Consider the following 27580-nt stretch of genomic DNA (forward strand, 5'->3'; position numbering starts at 1 on the left):
AAACTCGAACACACATACACACAGCAAACGCAATCTCTCTCCTACACTTGTGTTGTTTCACTGACGTGCACAAGTCTTTCTTTTATATCACTCCCACTCTTCATTTCTATACACTCTCCCCCGCACTGACCTCCCTCTCTCTCTCTCTCTCTCTTTCTCTTTAGCTTTCTCTCTCTTAGATTACGTCAGTTACACGTATGTTGTATGGTAACAGACCTTCAAAGTTTTTGGTTTTACTTATTTTTCAGCTGATATTTATATTCAGTTAACCACGTATTAATTTATGTTTGTCTGTCTGCCTGCATATCTATCTTCTAGCCTGCCTGCCTGCTTGTCTGTCTGTCTTCCTGTCTACCTGGTTGTCTGGTTTTCGGTCTCTCTCTCTCTCTCTCTCTCTCTCTCTCTCTCTCTCTCTCTCTCTCTCCCTCTCTCTCTCTCTCTCTCTCTCTATCTATATATATATATATATATATATATATATATATTATATATATATATATCTACCTACCTACCTAAACAAAATAACTATCTATCTATCTATCTATCTCTATCTGCTTGTCTGTCTGCCTGCTGCCTGCCTGTCTGTCTGTCTGTCTATTTATCTATCTCTCTATCTATGCGTCCATCCATCCATCTATGTATGTATGTATGTATGTATGTATGTATGTATGTATCTATCTATCCGTCTATCTATCTATCCATCTATCTATCTATCTATCTATCTATCTATCTATCTATCTATCTATCTATCGGTCTATCTATCTATCTATCTATCTATCTATCTATCTATCTATCTATATCTATCTATCTATCTATCGGTCTATCTATCTATCTATCTATCGGTCTATCTATCTATCTATCTATCTATCTATCTATCTATCTATCTATCTATCTATCTATCTGTCTATCTATTCATTGCATTCTTCGTGTTTGTCTATCAATCTCCGTCTCACCTCATTCCTCCCCTCCGCCTCCTCCTCTCACCAACGCTCTAATTAATTAACAAATTAACTACTTATTAAGAAGAACACAAAACCAAAACCAAAACCAATTCCTTTCTTTCTGGCCTCCTTTTATCTCTTTCTTCCATTGTTCAGTCGGAAAACTGTTACTTACTGACTGGGAGTCTCTCACACACAACCTCTCATACACACTCTGTCTCTCCCACTCTTTATCTCTTACTCTGTCTGTCTCTCTTACTCTTTCTCTGCTCCTCTCTCCGCTCTCACACACACACATATACACACATGCAGATTTATTTATATGCATATACATTAATCACTTTTTGTTATCCTCTCTGTCACTACCATAGCATATGTGTGTATATATATATATATATATGATATATATATATATATATATATGTGTGTGTGTGTGTGTTGTGTGTGTGTGTATGTGTGTGTCTGCTTTTAATGCACTGTTCTGCCTACCTTTAAATATATCGATCTACCTATCTATCTAAAATGTCTTTTCTCTCAATATCCATCGCTTTCTCCTTCAACCAATCACACTTGCTCTCTCTCTCTCTCTCTCTCTCTCTCTCTCTCTCTCTTCTTTTTCTCCCTCTGTGTGTATGTATGTGTGTGTATCATACATACATATACATACTTATACTCATGTACATGCTATAAATCATAATCATATACATACATAGCTCGAAATATTTCTGTATGCATTTATACACATATAGCGGACATTCTCGCATTTTTTTTCCCCTAAATTAACTTCTACGACCCCAAAACCCACCTCAAAGCCACGGCAGAGCTAACGCCAACATGAGCGACTTTCCGTGACCCCGAATAAGAAAAAGGACCATTTTTCTATACAACACAGTTTATTATATAACACCTGGGAATTAAAAAAACTTCGTCACCCGGTTTAACATAACCAGCTGGCACCTAGAGTGCCTTTAGTGGGCCCCACTCTGTTGCAAGCATTCGGGCCTGGTCTCTGATCTGAAGATACCTGCCTCACTTCCTCCTTGGGGATCCGATAAACGGTCAACTTTTTCATCCGACCAAATGTGTGGTTTTCAACCAGAATCCATATGGCCCTTTGGGTGGGGTCATATAAGATTTTGCCGTCAAAATTAATGAGCAATAGAGCGAGATTCTTATGCTTCTAATATACACAAAATATTTTAACAACATTTTCTACAATTTCTGATAATATTTAATGATAAAAATATAGTAGGATTTTTTTATGCATTGAATGGCTATGGAGGTCCAGTAGAATAAAACAGGAATCAAAGAGGTTCAAAAACAAAAAAAAGAAAATGGTTGAGACCACTGGACTAAAAGGTTAAAAAACAACAAAAAAATATAAAAAAAATAAACAAAACAGCCTAATGTTATTTTTGCATTAATATCCTTAAAAATTAACATTAGCGAAAATGAATTTAGAAAAACGGAATATCACGATAAAAAGAATTTTCTAAACCTAAAAGCAATTTTCATTTTCGAATCTCCAAATTTGCATCTCCGAGAATTCTGATATTCTCCTTCCCCCACCCTACTAGGTGTGTGTGTATGTGTGTGGGGGGTGGGGGTGGATGGGGGGTGGAGGAGGCGGAATGAAGTTTTCCAAGGTTAAGAATTTTTGCGGTCTCAGATATATGATACCCGACAAAAAAAATATAAGACGAGTTGGTCATGGCTGGCGCATCTTTGATTACAATCCTGCTCATTCAAAGATGGCTTGGGGCTAAACAACAACGGCTAGCAAGGGAACTTTTACATGATTGCTGACTATGCTGGAAGCAGTAGCCAAATCACTTTCTGCCGTTTAGAAGAAGGAAAAAAAAAGAAGAAAAAAAATAGGGAACGGATATTGGGTAGTGTAGATAAACGACTAGGAAGAAACAAATCAAACGGGATAGTCACGGTTGGGACAGCTTTGATCATAGCTCTGCACAAATATGTCTGACCTGTAGCTAAACATCATCATCGTCACCACCACCACCACGACCACCACCATCATCAACAACAACAATAGCAGCAGCAGCAGCAGCAGCACAAACTGTTACCAACGAAGAAACATCAACACAGAGGATCTACCTGTTAGAAATAGCACTGAAATATCCCGCAAATCGCTTCGTTATTATCCTAAAAAAAGAAATGAAAAATAAATAAATAAATAAATGGAGGAAAAATAGTTTAGTCCTACACTCGTCATTTTTTCAAAAAAAAAAAAGCTGGTTGGTCACGTCTGGAACATCCGAACAAGACTAACCTGGGGCCCATCAGCTACGACAACCAAACACACACCCACATATATATTCTCACACATATTTAGATAATGTACATACACACACACACACGCACACACACACACACACACACAGTCATAGTTGGATGTGAGCAAACACACACACACGCACACACACACAACCACGCACACATACACACACTTACAGACACACCTTACACCTCCTCCCACGTCTCACCTTACAGCTGCCACTTTCTCTCAAGTACATCCACACTTTGCTCGCTCGCTTGCCTCATATTTATTTATTTGTTGATTTATTTACTTGCTTATTTATATTTTTGTTGATTTGTCTTCGTTTATGCATTTATTTTCTTAGTGTTTCTAACTTTTGACAATATTAGCAATGTTATTGTGACGAGAATAATTCCAGGAGACAATTAAAATCTCAAAAACGTCTGGAGAAAAAAATACACACACACATATATATATATATATATATATAATAAACAACAAAAAGAAAAACAATAACAACAACAACTAGAGATTCCTTCACTGGCTTACCATCCGAACCAGTTAGGTTGCTCCTCGGCTTACCAGAAATAGTAACCAAACCTCCCTCAAAGCACGCACTACCGCGTGTTTTTTTAATGAGGAAAGAACAGATTTGAGAATGTAATATCCAATAATAAACCTAAACAAACAAACAAACAAAAGATGCGATTAGATGGGATGGTCACGGGGCTGGAACGCCTTTGAATTATAGGCGTTCTTCTATCAGGTCTAATTCGAACCTCACATATATATATATATATATATAAAAACGCGAATAAAAATAACAATAAAAATTGTAAAATATAAACAAAAAGCCTAAACGAAAGGAAAAAAAATACAATATATATGACCAAAAAAAAAAGACACAAGAAAAATAAAATGAAAAAATATCTGAATAAAATTATATAAATTGTTCGGCCTATGAGTGAATGTCATAAACGTTAGCGGTGTTCGTATAAACGGGTCATCGTGGTAGTCAGTCTGATGTTGCCTGCAGCACCAGCAACAGCAGAAATTGCAGCAACAGCAGCGGCAGCAGCAGTAACGGAAGATGGAGACGAAGATGGTGATGAAGGTGATGCGATGGTGGTGTTTTAGAGATGAATGCTGCTGTTGTTGTTGTTATTGTTGTTTGTTGCTGTTGTGAGGTTCGAATTAACCTGATAGAAGAACGCCTATAATTCAAAGACGTTCCAGCCCCGTGACCATCCCATCTTATCCCATCTTTTGTTTGTTTGTTTGTTTAGGTTTATTATTGGATTACATTCTCAAATCTGTTCTTTCCTCATTAAAAAAAACACACGGTAGTGCGTGCTTTGAGGGAGGTTTGGTTACTATTTCTGGTAGGGCGAGGAACAACCTAACTGGTTCGGATGGTGAGCCTGTGAAGGAATCTCTATTTGTTGTTGTTTTTTTTGTTGTTTTAGATGTTGGCATCCTTTTTGTCTCAGGAGACAATGGAGTTGCGCATAAAATAATCTAGTCCGGTTTTTACATTTCATGTCCTAAATACATCTCCTGCTGTGGCGGTGTAGTCCTATCCTGGACAAACATTCCCTCTGGCAGGTGCCGCAAATGTAGCGAAGACTGTTCCTGACTGGTTGTAATGTCATAGTTTCTTGTTGACTAAAACAACATGGATATTGGCGACGTACCGTAAAAGAGGGAACACAAAGGAGTCACAGAGGGAGAGAGGAGAAATGGAAAGACAAGAAAAGACGCCAACAAGAAACTATGTTGTTTAATTTCAGTTCAGCCCTGGTCTAACATACCCATTACGAAAGCGATCCAACTGTGACCAGCCTGTCTTTTCCTTGTACAGATAACCAAGACCACATTACAACGATCCCAATTCTTTGACATTAAGCATATCAAGACTATGATATACGTCTTATTTCGAGCAGATCATATGAGCCCGTATAGACCCTATCCTTGGTTGGTTATGTAGCTGTGATAGTATAGGTGCTATCAGTGGTTGTTGCTATCCTTAATAAATTTCATTAAGCACTCTGAAAGCCCTAGAGATCTTAAATCCATATTCGACATTTCCTGACATTCACAATCCCATTTTCAAGAATTTATATATATTTGGCGTGTGCTTTGTTTCTTATATACTATCTCAATTTGCGCAGACCCTCTCCCTATCTATCTATCTATCTATCTATCTATCTATCTATCTATCTATCTATCTATCTATCTATCTATCTATCTATCTATTTACCTATCTATCTGTCTGTCTGTTTGTCTGTCTGCCTGCCTGCCTGCCTGTCTGTCTGATGTATGCATGCATCTATCTATCTATAGACGTGGGTGTGTAAGAAGTTTGTTTTCAAATACACACATATTTACATATATGTAAACACACATATATATAATACATTATATATATGTATATATATAAATGTATATATATATATATATATATCTACGCCTCTCTCTCTCTCTCACTGTATACACACACACACACACACACACACACATATATATATATATATATATATATATATATATATATAACGAGTGAGTGGACAAACGAAAGAAAGGCACTCAACAAATTTATTGGGAATGACATGTATGGACGAAAAAATTTTGATTCAAGGTCCTTCGTAGCCAGAGTTTCAAGTATGTGCTAGTCTTCGCCCATTGAATCTGGTCGAAGACTAGTGACACGCTTGAAACTCAGCGTGGCAAGGTCTCTGAATCTAACTGTTTTAATCCACACACACACACACACACACACACACACACACACACACACACACACACACACACACACACATATGTATATATATATATATATATATGTGTGTGTGTGTATAGGATCATCCCATAAATAATGTGGTTTTTTTCAATTGCATGAACTAAAAGTCGGAGGGGAACGGGATAAACTACCTGCATGAGCTTGCTATTAAAGCAGGGAGTAATCTTGCCTTGTCCTTATTCTTAGTGAAAGTTTTGAACAGTGCAATCCGATTTTAACAGTTATTTTTTCAAAGGTATAATGGAAGTGACAAAGGAGCACACTCAATAAAGGCAACAGCGCAACAGAAATGTATATGGGGATCGGACAATAAGCGTCAGCCAGTGTCATCGGTGGTTTCAGAAATTCCGATCCAGGAGTTACAGCCTAGAAGACGAGCCTGGTCCTGGAAGATCTGTAGAGCTCGACGAGGACGTCCTGAAAACCCTGGTGGAACAATATCCCAATCGTAGCTGTTGAGGAACTAGCAAAGAAGCTTGGATTTGGTCATTCAACCGTTCATCGACACCTACGCGCCATCGGAAAAGTCAGAAAACTGGGTCAATGGGTTACTCATAAACTTTCCGGGTCTAGATGCGCGCAGAGAGTGAATGTGTGATTTTCTTTGTTGTAACGTTTCACGAATGAACCTTGTTTGGACCGAATAGTGACTGGTGACGTGAAATGAGTTCTCTATGAAAATGTCAAGTGTCGAAGACAGTGGGTAGAGAAAGAAGAAACACCGGCACCTCAGGTTAAAGAAGGTGTTCACTCACATAAGGTGTTGTTATCTGTTTGGTGGAATATGAAAGGTTTAGTCCACTTTGAACTTTTAAACCCAAGCCAACCGATAACAAAGATCTACTGCGAGTAGCTTGAGCGGGTTAAGTGAGCGCTAGAAGAAAAGCGACCATCGTTGATTTCAAGACGAAGGGTGTTCTTCCATCAGGATAATGCTCGGCTAAATGCAGCGAGGATGGCATTCCAAAGCCTGGTGCAGTTTGAATAGGAAACGATGCCCAACCCACTATATTCGCTGGACATTGCCCCATCTGATTATCATTTATTTCGCAGTCTTCAAAATCATTTGGATGGAAAAAGTATGAATTCTGTAGATGAAGTTAGAACAGTATAGGAGGAGTATTTTTCGTCACGGACAAGTGAATTTTGGAAGAGAGACCTTGTATGTCTACCAGATAGGTGGAGGAGCATTGTAGAAAATGAAGGAGAGTATATTTTAGATTAAAAAAGAACTTTGTTTATCTTAATTTTGAAAAATAAAAGAAGTATAAAAGACCGCATTATTTATGAGATGACCGAATGCACACCACACACACACACACACACACACACACACACACACACACACCACACACACACACACATACACATACACACACACTTTCTGAAAAAAGCATATGTTAAAAGAAAGTTTTCAGAAATGCATTTTCGGGAGTGTGCATTATGTAATATTGATATTTCAAATATGTAAGTCTCAACTAAGAAAGAGAAGCTGTTAAAGTTACAGAAACTAGTGGTAACAAATTTCTGGTTGTTGTGAGAGAATGATGCTCCCCTAAAAACTGGTTTCCTAAAGTCCATCAACACGGGAACTGGCTGGTAGCGTGATTAAGAAGCTCGCTTATTCAATATGCGGTTTGGGGTTCAGTTACATTCCTCGACGCGTTGGGCAAGAGTCTTTACCCAGTGTCTTGTGAATGAATTTGGTTGATGGAAATGTTGTGGTAGCCCTTCATGTCTGCATGTGTGTATGTGTGTGTGTTTACTCCTCACTCGCCACTTGACAATCGGCGTTGGCTTGTTTACCTCCCTGTAAGCTAGTCGTTAGGCGAATGAGACCGATAGAATAGGTATGGGAGTTAAAAATAAGTACTGGTGTCAGTTTGTGACTCCCTTATATGGCCGCATTCCAATGACTGTGTTAAGTAAAACATAGAAGATAATTAACTGTAAGCTTTACCACTGGGGAACTAGCTCTGCAATTCTTCATTTAAAACATGTGCATTCTTTAAAAAAATTATACTGACACAGCTTGGTGGGGTGGGAATCAACTGCAGCTATGCCACACACACACACACACACACACACACACACCACAAAGAAATATATACACACACATATAAATATATTTATTTGGTATATATATGTATATATATATATATATATATATATATGTATATATATATGTATATATATTATAATATATATATATATATATATGCATAATCATATGTATGTGTGTATATAGGTATGAATATACATGTACGTTAATATGTATGTACTGTTACTGAATATCTCTCTTTGAGAGATTGAGAGATAATAATGTTTCTATTTATAAGATCAGTAACTACGTGTCACTTTGAAAATATATACTTTCGAACGGGAATTCAAAAGCCCCATCTAGCCAAGTAGCTACTCTGTGCTGAGAAAGAGCAATAAACCAGAAACAGGTGCACATATGTTGCTTTGTGCTGGATGGAAGTGCTGTTCGAAAATGTAAGGACACAGATATTGTGTCGTATAGCCTGCTGGAAACAACGTTTCCTGGGCTAAACAACAGTAACATTCGTCCCATCCAGGACTGCCACATGTTGGCAAATAGTATATATAATATATATATATACACACATATATCTTAGAGTGTTGGAGTTCGCTTGAAGCATTGAAATATCGAAGAATGTAAAAAGACAGAGAATAGAGAGCTTCTATCAATGCGGTAAGTTCAATAAAACCTTGATATATTCCGGGCTCAAAGTCCCATCTGAAGAAGAAAAGAACAGTCTAACAAAAGTCCAGTCATATAGGATCTGTTAATCCATTCATGAATTACCGGAATGGATTAATTAAATGGATTATCAGATCCTACATAACTGAACTTTTCTTAGTTCTTTCCTTCTGAAGAACGGACTTTGAGCCCGAAGTATATTAAGGTTTTGTTGAACTTCCCGCATTGTCAGATTGTCAGGAGCTGTTTATTTTCACTATTTATACATTCCTCTCTCTCTCTCTCTCTCTCTCTCTCTCTATATATATATATATATGTGTATATATTGATTCGTTCCTTTCCCGCTACCGCCATCTGCAGCAGAATACTCACACTCGTGAAGGAGATAGTTACCTGCATAATAATATTCAACCTTTAGCAAGAGCGTTCAGGTAAAGCATGTTTAAACCTGTCCATGCTGTGATATTCTCTCTCCATCTCATAGATTGCCGACCTTGGCGCCTATTTTCATCAATCATGCCTTCCAAACAGATCTCGCTGACACCACTAGCCATTCACTTAGTGTGGCCAAGCAGCCCTAATCCGGACCTCAACATTACATTTTATGGTAAACCAGTAATGCAAGTTCCTGAATTCATCTACCTCGATCATAAACACCCTTCAACAAACAATGGAATGATAGTTGCGAACCATAAAATCCCACTTGGCTTGGCAGCATTTGATAAGAACAAAAACATACACATACACAAAAATATTCTGTTGGTGTTGTTGGAATTCCAATGAAGGGGCCTTGGATCTAGGTTAGAAATCAGCTCTTTCTCAATTGGCAAAATATCTTGAAATAAAACTGAATAATGACATACATACATACACACACGCACACATACATATATATATATTCTTTCTTCTTATCATATATATATATAATATATATATATATACATATATATATATAACATATATATATATATACATATATATGTAGAGGCGCAATGGCCTAGTGGTTAGGGCAGCGGACTCGCGGTCGCAGGATCGCGGTTTCGATTCTCAGACTGGGCGTTTGTGTGTTTATTGAGCGAAAACACCTAAAAGCTCTACGAGGCTCCGGCAGGGGGTGGTGATCCCTGCTGTACTCTTTCACCACAATGGCGGTGCCCCAGCATGGCCACAGCTCAAGAGCTGAAACTGGAAAAACAAAAACAAAAAAACAAAAATATATATATATACATATATATATATTATATATACATATATATATATAACATATATATATCTATATATACTATATATATATATATAATACTCTATATATATATACATATATATATATATACACTATATATATATATACATATAGATATATATACATATATATATATATATACATATATTATATATATATATATAACATATATATATATATATACATATATATATAATATACATATATATATATATATATATATATATATTAATTGTTTTTGATATAATAAAAACAGTCTTACATTGAATTGAATGATAACTCATAGCATCCATTATTCTTTAACAAGAATAGTATTGACAGTATTGGTCAGCTAAGCTATCATCGGACTGTAACTCATTTTCGTCGTAGAGCACGCTTAAATCCCGTGACCTGGCAGTTCCGGCTCCCAGAGTAGTCAATTCTCATGTGCCAGCGATATAAATGTGTGCTTTTCTGCTCCATGCGCTCATATGCGAGGTACTCTGAAGGTAAATAACGCAGTACTCGGCACTCTACCAGTACATGCATGTTAAGTTGTGCATACAGACACACACATATATATATGTATATGTGCGTGTGTGTAGGTGTGTGAAAGAAAAAGAATGGGTAAGACAGAAAGAGAAGGAGAAAAAAAAAAAGAGCCGCTCTGACGGTCACATTTTCATAAATAATATATATGGATAAAATCAGGAGGTTTGAGAGGAGAAAAATATGTTTATATTTATTTGTTTAGCCGCTTGACGTCCATAAGGTTACGGCCGTTTCGCAACATTTTTTATGGAGAACAAATTTCTGCGCGCAAGAAAATATGCGTATGTGTTTGTATTTAAATGCATGCTCAACATTATGCATAAGTTTTGCGGAGAAAATATTCTCTCTCTCATTGTAAAAGGTGTAAAAAGAATGGTAATTGCAGTGAATTTGACTTTAGGAATTCAAGTAAGTCAAGAACATACTTTGAATAATCTAAAGTTCATTGTTTCGTTATCACTTCTTGGATCTGATGCTGTTGTAGTTACCCAAATGAAGGGGTAGAAAAGCGCATCTCAGTCACTGATGTTGGCTGCCTTTTAATGAAAGCTTCGGCTTTGAATTTACTTCGGGTTATCTTACTTCGGTATTTCCCATTGAGGAAAGCTAAATAGTAACAGCCGTCTGGGAATCCGGTAGAGGGAAGCACTGGGCAGATACAGTGATTTTACACTTTTTACTATAGGATAACATTCATTTTACTCTACTGTAACTGCACTAAATTTGCCTTCGCAACCAAATGGTTCCGTGTTCAGTCCCACTGTGTGGCATCTTGGACAAGTGTCTTCTACTATAACCTCGGGCCGACCTAAGCCTTGTGAGTGGATTTGGTGGACGGAAACTAAAAGAAGCCCGTTGTATATATATATACATACACACACACACACACACACATATATATATATATATATATATATATATATATAACAAAAACAAAATGGGACAAGAACGCAACACATCCGGACAACTAGGTGATACAAAAAGGGACAAGAAAACATCCAGCTACAGTGAATTCAGATTCATCCGAGAGTAAATCAAAATTCCATAAATACTTGATATTCAATTTTATTTATTTATTCCAATTATGAATGTTTAATAATTGAATGCTGTTTTCTTTTTTTACAATATTCGTCTATTTATAAGACCGATAGAATAAATACTAAGCTTACAAAGAATAACTTCTGAGGTTGATTTCTTCTACTACAATACTTGAAGGTAGTGCTCCAGCGTAGCCGCAGTCAAGTAACCGACACAAATAAAAGAATAAAAGAATACAAGAATATGTGTGTGTGTGTGTGTATTACCATATCGACCAGACTATCGGATGTTGTACATCACTCACCACAATGCGCTTCGTGGAGTGGCGTCATTCGAAAGCTAAAACAAAGCAAAGCGGATTGTGACTGCCGATATATATATATATATATATATATATATATAATAAATATTAGGGAATAAATCCAAATTTACAGGGAAAAAATCAGATTTAGGATTAAATCCATTTTATAGTAAAATATTATAAAATATTATTAGAGACAAAACCACTATTTTGCAAAACAACAAGGAAAGACTTAAAACAATTGTAGTGGCAGTTTTTTTTACTATTTATTAAAATTTATGTATTGATTAAGTCTTTCCTTGTTTGTTTTGCAAAATAGTGGTTTTGTCTCTAATAATATTTTATATATATATATATATATATAATCAACGTGACCGTCATAACCTCTGTCTCTCTCTCTCGCTCGCTCTCTCTTTCACTCGCACTCTCCCCACCGTGTCCTTACTAGTATTTTCACCTCTCACACCAGTTCCTCGCATCCTCATATTTTCCCGCGAATAATCACTAACACTCTCACTACTACATGTACTCTTACTACCACCATGACCACTTTACACTATGAACTGAGATTGTAACTATCGCTATTAACCCGGCGCTCAATCTGCCCGATATAGCAGACAAATTTGTCTCCAGCCAGGCCTATCTTCCTTAATAAAATGGAATTGGATAATGAAACCCCAATAAATAAATAAATAAATAAAGAAAGAAAAAAAATTATGAGGTGGTCATGGCTTGAATGTCTTTGTTCATAGTTGTTTTGGGGTTTAAGTAACGACCTAGGTTTAAATAACAATGAACACCATTTTTTCAACCACTATCAGTAACCCCCAATCCCCTATCATCGCCATGAGATAGCGAGGGAAGGCGTCGATGTGGTCGTCTGATCTGTTAGAAATATCGGCCAAATTTCCTTTAAATTTCTGTGTACTATTGGTAGAAATATATCAAAGGTTCCCACTCAAATCGGAACTGAGTGGATAAGGAGGTAAACAAATGGGTACTACTTAAGAAGAGTGGTCCCAGTGCGCGCACTCCCGTACTCGCGCATCTGCGCTAGATAGTGGTGACTAGTCGATCCTTACTTTGTGTTGTGTGTTTTATTTACTTTGTTTTAAAAAATTATTTATTTTGTGTTTTAATTTCTTTGCTAGGTAGTCGTTGTAGGATCGACTAGTCACAACTAGCTAGCGCGGATGCTCGAGTACGCGAGTGCGCGCACCGGGACCACTCTTCTTAAGTAGTAACAACAAATTGCAGCAACAACAATTACAAGAAATATAACAACAACAATAAGAATAACGACGACAGCAACAACAACCACTACAATATCAATAACAATAACGATTGTAGCAACGAAAGACGAACGATAACGTAAAAAATCAGCAACATACAACAATTGGAATAAGAACGTCAATAACAAAATACAACAACAACAACAATAACAACAATAACAAAAACAGAAATAATTATAACAACAACAACAACAACGTCGACAACATCCACGACGACGACGACGACCACCACCACGACCACCACTACCGCCACCACTACCACCCACTACCCCGATCACGCCACAATTACTGTATTGAAAACCTTTAAGTCCACAACACGTCATCAAACTCATCCCTATTGTAGTCACATGTATGTATGTATGTATGTATGTATGCATGACTATGAACGTGTCTGCATGTCTATATGAATGTATGTGGATATACACACGTGTATATATGCGTAGGTGTGGCACTGGACAATGTATGTAAGCAGATGTGTGTGTGTGTGTGTGTGTCGTTATGTTTACGCAGCTGTTAACTAAGACTTAAACGCCCACACCCCATTCAATGTATATACATTTATTTTAAACGATTTTATTCCCTAACTAAGCCAAGCGTGAGTCGGACACTGTTAATACGAACTTTGACCTCTCGGCAGCTGGACATCGTAATCTAACGCCATGTATCGAAAGAGGGGGCAACCAACAGCGAATCAAGCCACAAGCCAGTTAGCCGATTTCTAATTCGTCGGCCGACAAGCCGTCGAAGGAGTCTTTACGCAGTCGCCCGACTTGGTAACATTAGCAGTTAAATGTTTCTTAAACCACACCCAGTCGTTTCAAATAAAGATACAGTAGACAACTAAAGTTTCCGATAAATGAATTGGCGGGAGAGTTACGGTTGGAAAGTCTTTGAATCACTGATCTGATCTGAGTCTGAACCAAGAACAGGAACTGGCAGTTGGTGCCATTCCACTTCAGTTAATAAAACTTTGGTAAGTTATGAATTAAACTCTATCTTAGATGAAATTTCGACAATGTAGCTACCGATATAAGGCGGCGAGCCAACAGAATAGTGAGCACGTTGGACAAAATGCTTAGCTACATTTCATCCAACTCCCTACGTTCTGAGTTCAAATCCCACGGAAGTCAACTTTGCCTTTTATCCCTTCGAGGTCGACAAAATAAAGTGCTAGTCAAGTACTTGGGTTGGTGTAACCGACTTGTTATTTCCCACCTTAAATATCATTGGTCTTGAATCCTATAATGGATCCTTATCCGGTCCAGGGATAATGCTGTGATCTTGGTCGCTTGTACGGCATCGAAATTAAGTAACCGACCAGTATGACACATAAGGGCCTGAGAAAAACAAAATAAAGTAGTTCTAAATAGAAAAAAAAATCCCCACAAGATAATCACAAATGGAATGCCTTTGATTATAGGTCTAATTGATCTGGATTGACCTTGGGTTAAATGGCAACAATCAACGACTTAAGCTACTTCACCCATGCCCTCTTAATAAAATTCTTTTTCTTTTTCTTTCACTGATTGCAATTATTGGAGGCGTGTAGCATAGTGGTTAGGGGTGTTGGACTCATGTTCGTAAGATTGTGGTTTCAATTTCTAGACCGGGCGACGTGTTGTGTTCTCGAGCAAAAAACTTTATTTCACGTTTTGCAGTCCACGTAGCGGATAAAAAGAAGCCATGTATTTCTACGATGGACCAGCGTCCCGTCCAGGGGGTGGGGGCGCAAATGTTTACATACATACATATATATATATATATATATATATAGGCCGACCAAAGCCTTGTGAGTGGATTTGGTAGAGGAAACTGAAAGACGCCCGTTGTATGTATATATATATATATATATATATATATATATATATATATATATATATATATATGTGTGGTGTGTGTGTGTGTGTATGTGTGTGTCCAACATCGCTTGACAACCGATGCTAGTGTGTTACGTCCCCGTAACTTAGCAGTTCGGCAAATGAGACCGATAGAATAAGTACTAGGCTTACAAAGAATAAATCCTGGGGTCGATTTGCTCGACTAAAGGCGGTGTTCCAGCATGGCCACAGTCAAATGTCTCCGCTAAGTTACGGAGACGTAAACACACCAGCATCGGTTGTCAAGCGATGTTGGCGGGACAAACAAAGACACACACACACACACACACACGTATATATATATATATATATATATATATATATACACATATATACGACGGGCTTTTTCAGTTTCCGTCTACCAAATCCACTCAAAAGGCTTTGGTCAGCCCGAGGCTACAGTAGAAGACACTTGCCCAAGGTGCCACACAGTGGGACTGAACCTGGAACCACGTGGTTGGCAAGCAAGCTACTTACCACACAGCCACTTCTACGCCTATATATGTGCAAGAATGTCCATATCTTCATGCTAAGTTCGGTTATATATTTCCATAGACTGTGTTGCATTCTCATACACTATCACTCGTCAATTCTCCCCATGATCTGTGGCCATGGGCCTCTGTACGTTATCAATACAAGATCATGATTAATGATATTTTTGTTAATTAGTCGAGCGTATGACGCTTGGTCATTCTTGTTTTCATAGCTTGACCTAACTGCAGCTGGCCATTGCTCTCTTTGTGTAAGCCATTATTATACAGTGGGGGTTTTGTGTTTCCTTTTGTCCTGGAGTGCTGGGGGGTGGGGTGAAGGGAGACGGGTGTAGTCAGTCCATTCACAAACAAAAAGGGAAGTACAAAATCACTACCGCCACAACAGCCAGCAAACAAACCGCTACCACCACCACCACTCCTCACCATCACCACCACCACCACCACCACCACCACCACCACCACCACCACTCACCACCATCACACCACCACCACTCACCACCATCACCACTCACCACCATCACCATCACCAGCACCAGCACCACCACCACCAACAACAACAGCAGTAATAACTGTATCTAATTTCGGTATAAGACCAGCAAAAATAGAGATAAATAATAATAATAGCAATAATAATAATCTTTTCTACTAAAAGCATGAGGCCCGAAAATATTTTGAGATGGGACTAGTCGATTACATCGACCCCAGTGTGTAACTGGTACTTAATTTATCGACTCCGAAAGGATGAAAAGCAGAGTCGACCTCGGCAGAATTTGAACTCAGAACGTAGCGGCAGACGAAATATTTTCTACTATACTCCTTTCTACTATAGGCACAGGGCCTGAAATTTGGTGGAAAGGCGGGGCTAGTCAATTAAACTGATACTAGTACGCAACTGGTACTTAATTTATCGATCTCGAAAGGATGAAAGGCAAAGTCGACCTCGGCAGAATTTGAACTCAGAACGTAGCGGCAGACGAAATACTTTCTACTATACTCCCTTCTACTATAGGCACAGGGCCTGAAATTGGTGGAAGGGGGTCAGTCGATTAGACTGACACTAGTACGCAACTGGTACTTAATTTATCGACCTCGAAAGGATGAAAGGCAAAGTCGACCTCGGCAGAATTTGAACTCAGAACGTAGCGGCAGACGAAATATTTTCTACTATACTCCTTTCTACTATAGGCACAGGGCCTGAAATTTGGTGGAAAGGCGGGGCTAGTCAATTAAACTGATACTAGTACGCAACTGGTACTTAATTTATCGATCTCGAAAGGATGAAAGGCAAAGTCGACCTCGGCAGAATTTGAACTCAGAACGTAGCGGCAGACGAAATATTTTCTACTATACTCCTTTCTACTATAGGCACAGGGCCTGAAATTTGGTGGAAAGGCGGGGCTAGTCAATTAAACTGATACTAGTACGCAACTGGTACTTAATTTATCGATCTCGAAAGGATGAAAGGCAAAGTCGACCTCGGCAGAATTTGAACTCAGAACGTAGCGGCAGACGAAATACTTTCTACTATACTCCCTTCTACTATAGGCACAGGGCCTGAAATTTGGTGGAAGGGGGTCAGTCGATTAGACTGACACTAGTACGCAACTGGTACTTAATTTATCGACCTCGAAAGGATGAAAGGCAAAATTGACCTCGGCGGAATTTGAACTCAGAACGTAAAGACAGGGGAAATACCGCTAGGCGTTTTGTTCGTAATAATAATAATAATAATAATAATGATAATGATAATAATAATAATAATATAATAATAATAATAAATAATAATAATAATAATAATTCTTTCCAAAGTTGGGGAAGGTATAAGTCAATTACATCGACTCCAGTACAGAACTGGTACTTAATTTATTGACCCCGAAAGGATGAAAAGCAAAGTCGACCTCGGCGGAATTTACTCGGTGTATAAACGGAGGAAATTATGATGATGATAATAATAATAATAATAATATAATAATAATAATAATAATAATAATAATAATAATGATAATAATAATAAGGATTTATCAAGAGAGTTCTAAGCATTTGAAAGACTCCTGGAAATTTGTGGTTACCTAAGTTTACAGGTAAGTAAGCCACTGATTACATAAATCCCGTGAAGTATAAGACCAAACCTGAACCAAACCAAAATAATAATAATAACAGTAATGTTAACAATGATGAGGATGATAATTATATCACAATGCCATTATGAGTTTTTAAAAAGGAGAAAAAAATCGAAACAAACACAAAAGATGAACCAGTTTTCCTCTCACAAACGTTTTTTTTTCTTTTGCAATGTTTATCCACCAACGAAACAACGCTCTTACCACCACTAAACAACACAAACAGCTACTACTACCACTACTACTACTACCACTACTACTACTACTACTATCACCAACAGAATAACCGTCCACCCAGTCTGTGACCCAACCAAAAGCAGCTGTGAAATCTCAATTGACACACTAACAATCTAAAAATTAATAGAAGTATACTGGATACAGTAGGTTTAAACATTCTGTAAGAAATAAACAAATCGGATGGCTATGGTTGGAACGCCTTTTATCGTAGATCAGCACGATTATAGATGATATGAAGGTATGGGTAAGCATAAATTTATTGATGGTGTCTAGTCGTTTTGATAAACTAGCTGCGGGCTCTTGATCAGCTCGCAGTGACCTGGGATATAAACCACAACATCTCTACGAACTACCACAACCAACCTACTATCTCAATGGCAACTTATCAATTATCATACATAGGGGCTTCGACGCAGTCACTTGACCTACTAGATATAGCACCCAAATTTCCCTCAAATCAGATTGTTACAGCCATACAAAAACAAAGCAAAACCAAGACTGTATTCTTTAGCAAAAATAAAAAGACAAGAGTTTTACGGTTCGAATGTTGACCTGGTATTGGGGGGGGGGGGCAAAACAACGACAACAATAACAATAACATCACCAACTAACCTACTAACCAGCCAACCAGCTAGATATCCAGCTTTCTATCCCACCAATCTACTATTTGTTCCTTGGGTCCAACTATTTGCATTAGTTAACCCATTAACATAATATATTCACATACTATGTTCTAACTTAGAGTCGGTATAATTATAAACTTGAAAGGGGTTTGGATGACGCAATCTGACTATGTTCACATTCAGAACCAGTTCAGTTACATCATTTTGATTATTATTCAAGAAATGAACGCTAAAACTTCTAATTCTGTTGGCTCTAAAATGGTTTACTCTTTATTTCAAAAGTGTCATTGCAATTTATGGTTACGTTTTCGAGGCGTAACTGGAACCAGTTTATAGAAACTAAAGAACGAAAGGATATTACCCCATCCCTCTTCTCTGTCTCTTTATAAACCTGAAGATCAGTGGCTCCAAAGTAGTGCGCCACCAGGAGTATTCTAGGTGCACCATGGATTTTTAAGAATGTGTAATAAATGTTATAATTGTAATATAATAACCTTTAGAAAATCTGCCCTAATGATTGAGTGTCTTGCAAACATGTCCAAAAGTTTATTAAACTTCGTATAATTGGATTATTCGAAAGTTGATTCTCACTTACCAAATGCAGGAATATTACTCATTAATGCCATCAAATCCTCAGATCAAAAATATTACGGAAATAGATAATAAACGAAATAGATATTGTGATGCAAACACAAAGACCACTTTGAATTTTAGCAAATTTACATGGATAAGAGAATTGTATTATGGCATTGTAGGAATATTTTCCCTACAAAATTTAAAAGTCAGTTTTCCCAAGAGGAGGGGGTCTTTACAGTGATGATGGACTCTTATGTCTGAATAACTATAATTCCCATCAAACGGAATCACCAACAACATGATTACTAATTTAGTCAAACATATCTATCTTTGTCAAACTTTGCAACCAAAAATTTTTCATCTACATATTATAATAATATTTGATAAAAAAAGAAGCATTACCTGTGTTGAACAATAGGAAAATGCTCATACAATAGGAAAATGAATATTACTTGGTCTAATCTTGCTGTTACTTTAGCCATTGCACCATGACACACAAGTACTCCTGCTAACATAGAAAATAAACTTCCACCCAGAATATAAGTACCGTAAATTATAATAATGATAAAATCAATAAACATAATAAAAGTAAAAATAAAATCACATATTCTAATTCGTAATTTTCTTCACATTTGTCCCTCTTGATATGTCTAAAACTAAGCCAACTAGTAGCAAGTGAATTTGTATAAAAACAAGTCAATCATATAATTTACTAGAAGACCATATAAATTAATAACTTATCCAATAAATATATCGGACTCACCGGAAATCCATATAAAATTCCATTTAATCAGCATTTACATACATTTCCAAGCAAATACTGAAGGGAAGGAGCTTCGATCTCTAACTTCATTTGGGACCTGAAAAATCAAAGTAAACCATATAGATTAAAATGTAACAGCCTTGCCACAGCAACGTCTTATGCTATCGCAAAAAATAAAAAGAAACAAAACAAGCAACATATTCAAAAGTAAGAGCTACGAAATGTCCAATTCTCAGTTGACATTCAAATAAAATAAAGTGTCAGCTTAAGAATACAGTGTGAGATATTATAAACCAAATATGCCCGTAAATTAATTTACGTAGTTGGAATGGAACATAACCATCTTTATATTGGTGCATTTCTGTCTTTCTAAATCTCTAAATATTTTCAAGAACAAACGCTTATATTAGAAAATAACTGAATGTACTCTTCTGCGCTTTCGAAATGATATTATTAAAATTACATACACACATACATACATACATACATACATACATACATACATACATACATACATACATACAAACACACACATACAAACACATTAGAGCGGTAATAAGAAAAATGGAAAAAGCTGTAAGCTAATGAAGCTCATAAGGCAATAGGCTATTCCTTTGTCATTTCTTTCTTATAACCGCTCTGTACCCGACTAACGTTTCGTTCAGAAGCATACGTATACTAAGTTCTATATCAGCTTATTAGTATCGCAATACCTAAGCTATATACATACATACATACATACAAACATACACATATGTATATATGTGTGTGTGTGTGTGAATGTGCATACACTGATTTTTACAGACATATTCTGAAATCCCCCTCTCTCTCTCTCTCACTATCTCTCTCTCTCTCTCTCTCTCTCTCTATATATATATATATATATATATATATACATACACATAATTGTTAAAGAATACAACAAACGTTAAGGGGATGCAAACATCACAAGTCATATACATTATCATTATTGGAAAGAATTCAGTCTTACAACTGTTTCTGGGATACCCCAGAGTATGGGATATTCCACCATCAGAGACAAAAGGAAAATGAGAAGAAAAAAAAGTTCTACAAAGGTTTGAAAAATTTCTGAATTTCAAAATTCCAAAATATTTTTTTACCAAATTCTGATTCTAAAGATGTGAATTAAGTCCTCGGATACGCACACAGTCACACACACACACACACACACACGAATACATGCATATATATATATATATATATATATAATATATATATATATATATATATATACATATATATATATTTGTGTGTGTGAAAACATCCCGAACATCTCTGCGTTTGTTCGTGTGTGTGCGTGCATATATGCATGTATTCATGTGTGTGTGTATGACTGTGTGCGTTTGCAAGGACATACGTCTATTCTTTGCCCCTAATTCTCATCTTTAGAATCAGAATTTGGTAAAAAAAATATTTTAGAATTTTGAAATTCAGAAAAATTTTTCAAACGTTTTTAGAACTTTTAAACACACTAAAATCTACAACTAGTAAATTCCCTTATCCTCAATTAGTAACTTTCCAATCTACAATTAGTAACACTCATTAATACCGTCTGAAACTACTGCTTTGTTTTTATAATATATGGTAATTATATTTACCGAAAAGTAATGAGCACGCGTCTTTACATATACAGATTGCATAAAAGATTTGCCAGAACAATTGATGTCCTTTCTTTTTCATGTCTCTGTGTGTTACTTTGATTTTTAAAAATTTTCTCACGGTACAACTATAAGCACTGACGAATGGAGTCGGACCTTGATTTAGCGGTTGACGAATTCCGTTTGAAGTGAAACAGGTTGTACATGCATGCATAGATACATACATACATATATACATACACACATACATACACACATGCATACACACATACACACATACATGCATACATACATACATACATACATACGTGCATACATACATACACACATGCATACATACATACATGCATACATACATACATAAATACATACATACATACACACATACATACACACATGCATGCATGCATGCATACATGCACACATACATACATATGTACGTAAGTACGGCCATTTTAGACCTTCATACCTACTCACGCGCGCCTGCACACACACGTGATACAGGTTGTACATACATACATACATACATACATACATACACACATGCATGCATACATACACACACATACATACACACATGCATACATACATACATACATATGTACATAAGTACGGCCATTTTAGACCTTCATACCTACACACGCGCGCGTGCGTGCACACACACGTGAAACAGGTTGTACATACATAGATACATACAAACATACACACATACATACATACACACATACATACATACATACACACATGCATACATACATATGTACATAAGTACGGCCATTTTAGACCTTCGTACCTACACACGCGCGTGTGCACACACACACACGTACATACATACACATATAAATGTATATGTGTGTATATGTGTATGTATCTATTTATTTATCTATACATACATGTATATATATATATATATATATATATATTTGTATATAGTCGATAAAGGAAACGGAAGATGGATTTAGTACAAATCTTTATACACCACGACGATCGTTTCGACTCATCCTGCATCCGTTCCATAGAATATTGTGCATCTGATTGGATTTCATCTATCAGTGCAGGCTGTGCGATATTTTTGTGCACCAAGCAGCCGAAGTGACGCGGCCTGCACCGATTGATACAATGCAACCAGATGCACAATATCCTATGAGATAGATGCAGGACGTGTCAAAATGATTGTCGTACTGAATAAAAGTTCGTACTAAATCCGTCTTCCGTTTCCCTCATCTATTATAAACTCCACAAATACTGCTGATTTCCTGATGTAGATCCAGTGAAAATTATATCATAACTGTGGATGATATTAGATAGCCCAAAAGGTGAATGTGCTTTGATTGACATACTAATAGACATATACTCAAAGTACAAATGGTTACACACACACCACACACCACACACACACACACACACACACACACACACACACACACATATATATATTATGTATGTGTGTGTATAAAACATAGGAAAGAAGTTTAAATCCGCGACAGTTGTTTCGGCAGAAATTGATTTAATGTAGTCAAGAATGGATTAAATTACTTTGCGTAAATATTCACTCAGCCACGACATCTGCAACTAATTTCAACTAGACGTTTACTGTCTGCTCTCTGAGAATATCTTTCTAGCCAGTTGGTGATGTCATACATGTTGATGTACCTCGATTCTTCATTAAGCCTTCAAATTGATATATATATATATATATATATATATCAATTTATATATATATATATATATATATATATTATATATATATATATATCAATTCAATTAATTAATTCATTAATCAATTAATTAACAATTTTACTAAGTACATCGGTACGTTATAGCGTTATAGTAGTAGGAAAGGAATTTTGAACTCCTTTTTCTAATTTCGGTATGTAGTGCAGTTAGCTGAACCCTAATTATAATTATATATATATATATATATATATAGGTAAACAGTAAAATTAATTACAGACATGGACAAGAATATGAAACACCACAGAGACGACACAAGAACCACAGGACGGGACATTCGAAGCCCTCAGTCATCAGTCAAGAACCAGATCATCTTAGCAATTTCGGCTGATATATATATATATATATATATACAGGTCCCTGTCTGAATCTTTCATACGTACTCACCTTGTCTCTGATGACGGAATACCCGGTGTACGAAAATGCTAGCCTATTAATTGGGATATCCTAGGAACAGCTGTAAGACTTCAAATTCACCTTACCCTAATTAAATTATTCTAAATGACTTGAGATACCTGTCCTGCCTTGGTTTTTGTTGTCCTTCTTCCTCTAATACATACATACATACATGCATGTATCGAACGATGTGTATAACATTTATACAGTATATATATATATATATATATATATATATATATATATATATATATATATATATATATTTATATATACACACACACAAACGTGGACTGTAACTAATTAACTGATTGTATAATACATCAAATATATCATACCAGTATACTAGTTTTGAATATATATATATATATATATATATATATATATGTGTATATATTTATATATATGTATATATATATATATACTAGAGGAAAAGGAAGCCAAATATGGATCCCTAGCTCCAGCCTCAGCTGTGAAATTGGAACCAAACGGATGACCAATTATAGCACTTACTCATCGTACCTTTTCGTTTAGATCACCAACGAACTAAACCGCTTATATCCTTTATATATAAAGAAAAGCATAGTATAAATGATTTTCCCTCATTACTTTTTTTTTGTTTAGCAAAAGCATGAATTAAAAAAAGGCGTGGAGAGGCACAATGGTTACCACGCCGGACGAAATGCATATGGTAAACTATCTGATTTCAAATGCTTCCAAGGTTGACTTTGCCTTTCATCTATTGGGCTCAACAAAATAAGTACTAGTTGAACACCGGGGTCAATGTAATCGACTTATTGCCCCACCCCCGAAATCGCTGACCTTGTGGGATAATTTGAAACGAATATTAATTTAAAAGGCTTTGATCAGATTTTTTTGTTATATGAATAAGTGAAACTTTATCGTCGGTGTGACCGAAACTTCTCAGCGTTCCTCGACGTGGTGTATTATTTCGGGTAGTATTTGACCTTAAAAAGTCTGCAAAAAACAGTATTTAAACCAAGATGACCATAAGATTAAAGAACAAACTGCTCGATATGATAATTTCAGCATCAGAGATTTAGGCGACTCTGTCTGATCTTGAGTATTAGCGATCACTTATATTCATTCAACAAAGATTACAACAAAAGAGTCAGGTTAATCATGAAAACAAAATATCGTTTTCATCGAACGAAATAAAATCAATGAACAGTTTTACAGCCTCAGTCATTCTTACTCTACAGTTTCCGAATAATAGAATGAAATAGAAATGATACCGTAGCGATAGATCACAATGTAAGACAGCAACTCACCAGACATACAAATGCACCATACAAAAGCAGATGTCAACCGACTGTACATGCCCAGTCATGAAGGAGGAAAAGTCTCTTATGGAAATAGAAATACAATTTGACATTGCACTATGTCTTATCTGCTTATTCAATGAAGCGGACTAATGACTAGTCAAAGACTATTAAGCACAAGAAAACTACAAAGAGTCTCTCCTCTCCTCTTAAGAAGGACATTAAAAAAAAAAAGCACATCTGTGAGCTCGACATCTCACTCTACATCCCAGCAACTGCAGCTGCCAAACTTATTAAACCTCAAATGAAGAAGATTCAATCTTCTATCTAGAAAACACTGTTAGGCAAACCTATAGATGGAACACAAGGATAAATATGCAGGAAATTATTGGTTAGATGAATGAAAAGTACAGGTCTGAAGTAGTAGCAGAAGCAGATGAGTTTTAATCAGAACGATTATCACCACGAGTCAATGAAAGAGTTTCTTTTAATCAGTTGATCTGTCAGAAACAGTAGTTACGTATCCCTCAGTTCACACTCTGACATTATATTAAGTAAGAGAAAGGGACATTAGTTAATGTTGTACCTGCACCTAAAAAGACTGAGCGGCAGCCGATGGAATATAATATAATCTAAGGTCAACTTCATCGGGATTAACCTGATGCCAAACACCACAACCAAGAACAGCAACAACAAGTGGAGGCGCAATGGCCCAATGGTTAGGGCAGTGGACTCGCGGTCGGAGGATCGTGGTTTCAATTCCCAGACGGGCGTTGTGTGTGTTTATTGAGCGAAAACACCTAAAGCTCCACGAGGCTCCGGCAGGGGGTGGTGACGACCCCTGTTGTACTCTTTCGCTCCAACTTTCTCTCACTATTTCTTCCTGTTTCTTGTCCCCGACTTCCTACGCAACCGCTGAGCCTGGATGCGCATTCATCCATCCATCGATGCTCTCGGTGTCGGGGGTTGACCTGCTTTCTCTTCTGCGGCTCTTACGAAGAGCAAAGGACCACGTTTCGGACTTCTACTACTGGGACGAAGACCGCTTCGCTCAACAAAAAAAAAAAAAAACAGCAACAACATGAAAAATAACCTAAGAAACACAACTATGATATGAAATGTAGGCCTTGTGATATGCATGTTGTGGCACTAGTGGGGGACCAGCATTAACCAATCAAGTTTGGCCACTATTCCCGCTACGCTGTGCACGTATGCGCGTGCATACAAGTTACTTTACTAGGGCACAAAAAAACTTAATGTCATCACAAACGGTGAGCTGCTTAACATGATTGAGTAAATAATAAATATATATATATTATACACTCAGTTTATACATGTGTACTTTGTCATAGGAAATATTCTGCACAAGATTTGCGCACAGATTACAACTAACATTATCTGGAAAATTATGCATAAATGCATGCATGCATATATATATATATATATATATATATATATGTATGTATGTATATATACTATTTTACTTGCTTCAGTCATTTAACTGCGGCTTTGCTGGAGCACCGCCTTTAGCCGAGCAAATCGACACCAGGACTTATTCTTTGGAAGCCTTGTACTTATTCTATCGGTCCTTTTTGCCGAACCGCTAAGTTACGGGGACGTAAACACACCACCATCGGTTGTCAAGCGATGGTGGGGGGGGGGACAAACACAGACACACAAACACACACACATACACACACACACACACACATATATATATATACATATATACGACGGGCTTGTTTCAGATTCCATCTACCAAATCCACTCACAAGGCTTTGGTCGGCCCGAGGCTACAGTACAAGACACTTGCCCCAGGTGCCACGAAGTGGGAATGAACCTGGAACCATGTAGTTGGTAAGCAAGCTACTTACCACACAATATATGTATGTATGTATGTATGTATGTATGTGTGTGTGTGTGTGTGTGTGTGTGTATGTGTGTGTGTGTGTGTGTATGTATGGATGGACGTATGTATGTATGCACATATGTATGTATATGTACGTATGTTTATGAATGTATTTTTATTTGAGTCGTATTTATTTAAGTTTCGAACAAGTCTTACTTATTTAAGTTTTTTTGTAGAGTATTCAATCCTGCCACTAACAAAGGAACAAGACTTTTTTGAGTAAAGAGAGTTCCCGGTGTATGTAAATATGTGGTTGAGTTGATCTGTTGGTTGTGCTGTCAATGCACACGCCCAAATGTGTGTATTAATCTACCCCGATCGTACTGCATTACCTCTGGATATCCTTGTTGCTTATTTTGATTTTAATCACCTTATTTTGAAATTGTATGGATAATACCGTACTAAATTCTGGTGTCTCAACTTAAGTACCATATTCATCTGAATCTAATTTTTTACTAAAGAATCTCAGATGTAGAATCTTTGGAATGTCTTATAAATCTTCACTATGCTAGTAATAAATTGGATTTGGAGAAACCGTATCAGTTTCTCTTGATTTTTCTTTTCGAAAAGCTTACTATTTCTATGTTTGTGTGTAGAAGTATTAAATTGATGTTCTAATTCGAATGTATAGTCAGGGTACAAGAGCTGTAGGTTCCTCACTAATTCGCCACAAATGTTCTTTTTTTCCTTGGACTTTTGATTGTACATTAACATCTGTTTGGCAGCTGGCCTCTACAACAGTGTTGTTCCCTGTCCGACAGAACAATATCAGGTCTGTTATGTTTGCACTGCATTGCTGT

General features: G+C 36.8%; 1 protein-coding gene across 1 annotated transcript in view; it reads right to left on the bottom strand.

Moving 5' to 3' along the window:
* Window positions 1–19936, bottom strand: part of LOC115211760 (dual specificity tyrosine-phosphorylation-regulated kinase 1A) — a 509539-nt gene extending 489603 nt beyond the window's left edge. Inside the window, exon 1 of the mRNA XM_036503300.1 lies at window positions 19840–19936. The gene's annotated coding sequence lies outside the window, so the exon portion shown is untranslated. The remainder of the gene's footprint in view (window positions 1–19839) is intronic.
* Between the last annotated feature and the right edge of the window lie 7644 nt (window positions 19937–27580).

The sequence above is a fragment of the Octopus sinensis genome, linkage group LG5 (assembly GCF_006345805.1).
Source record: "Octopus sinensis linkage group LG5, ASM634580v1, whole genome shotgun sequence".
In the NCBI taxonomy this organism is placed as follows: domain Eukaryota; kingdom Metazoa; phylum Mollusca; class Cephalopoda; order Octopoda; family Octopodidae; genus Octopus; species Octopus sinensis.